Raw genomic sequence first — 1518 nt, 5'->3', positions numbered from 1 at the left:
GTTAACTTTAAAAGGGCATGTCAATTAGGTGAGCCAAAGGGGACTTTTGATGGCTAGACCTTGGTAGTCAGCCTTAGGAGGAAAAATTGGCCTTATGAGGCAATAGACCTTGGTGGCCTCCTTTGGGAATGTAATCTAACAGTTTTTAGAAGACAGAGGATGGGGAAGGAGGGCAAGGACTACCAGAGCCATGCTTCTATGCTTGAGGTGGCCAGAGTCTTTTCAGTGGGCTTCCAGTGGTGACCTGTGCCAGAGAAATGTCTCTTGAGGTCACAGCTTCTCCCTCTCCCGTTTCTTCACAAATGACTCCCAGTTTCAGCTTTTCTTCTGCAGAGCTCAGCCTGTGTGACTTGTAACTTCAAATATGGCAGCTGTGATTCCTCCATATTCTTTAATATTCTACTTTCAGGGCTGCTCCTCCCGATGGATGGGTGTCTCTGTCTTTGAATCTCGGTAGGCGTGGAACTCTGCCAGCAGAGTGAGGGCAAGTGTTGCTGTGGAATTCCAAGGCTAGGTTGTGAGAAGGAGTGGAGCTTCTGCCTGGCTCACTGGGAGTGTTTCCTGTGTGGGATTCATGGAGCAAAAGCCTCTCTGTGAGTGTGTTATTACTGTCTTAAAGACTGATAGCTGGGAGAAGGTGGTGAGCATGTCATTAATCTCAGCACTCTGGAGGCAGACTGCAGATCTCTGTGAGTTCGAGGCCATTCTGATTTACGAAGTGAGTTCCAGGATACCAGAGCTGTTAAACAGAGAAACCCTGTCTCGAGAAAAAAAAAAGAAAAGTCAGTTTAGAGAGCTGGCCAGATGGTTCAGTAAGACAGGCCCTTACTACCAAAATGGAGGGCCTATGTTTGATCCCTGGCACCCACCTCGTGGAAGGAGAGAACTGATTACCTCAGGTAGTCCTCTGATGCCCACCCTTTTGTTGCCCCCTACAAGCCAAAATGAGTAAACAATAACAAGAAAGGTAAAAATGAAAGACTGCCTGAACAGCTTGGGGCAAGATAGTTTGTAGATACAGAAATAGATAGTATTGTGGGTTAGATGTGAAATGTTCCCCATCGTCTCTAGTTGCTGGCTGGCAGAGCTATTTAGGGAGGCCGTGGAGACCTCAGGATATGGGGCGTCCCTGGAGAAAGACACCCCATAGGAACATGTTGTCATGTTTAGTTCCCACTTTTCCCGTTTCTCAGCTCTGTGTCCATGAAAAATGATCAGATCCTTCACCACACACTCTTTCTGCTGTCGTGTTCTAAGTGCATGGCCCTTCTGAGACTATGAGCCAAGAAAAATCCCTCCTCCTCCTGGAGGTAGTGTCTGGTCATAGAGACAGATGTAACTAATCTGGATTGATGCATGGAGGGAGGGAGAGAGGGTAGTTGGGGGATGGGTACGTTGGTGGGTGAGAGGATGGATGGACAGATGACTAGCTAGTTAGCCTTTGTCTGTCCCAGCTGAGGTAGTCTCACAATCATAGCTGCTAACTGTTGGTATCCACTTGAAGGACCCTAGAGTTGG

Source organism: Alexandromys fortis, unplaced genomic scaffold (assembly GCF_014885135.2).
Source record: "Alexandromys fortis isolate MF-2015 unplaced genomic scaffold, M_Fortis_MF-2015_v1.1 scaffold_207, whole genome shotgun sequence".
In the NCBI taxonomy this organism is placed as follows: Eukaryota; Metazoa; Chordata; class Mammalia; order Rodentia; family Cricetidae; genus Alexandromys; species Alexandromys fortis.
This window is presented reverse-complemented; position numbering follows the sequence as displayed.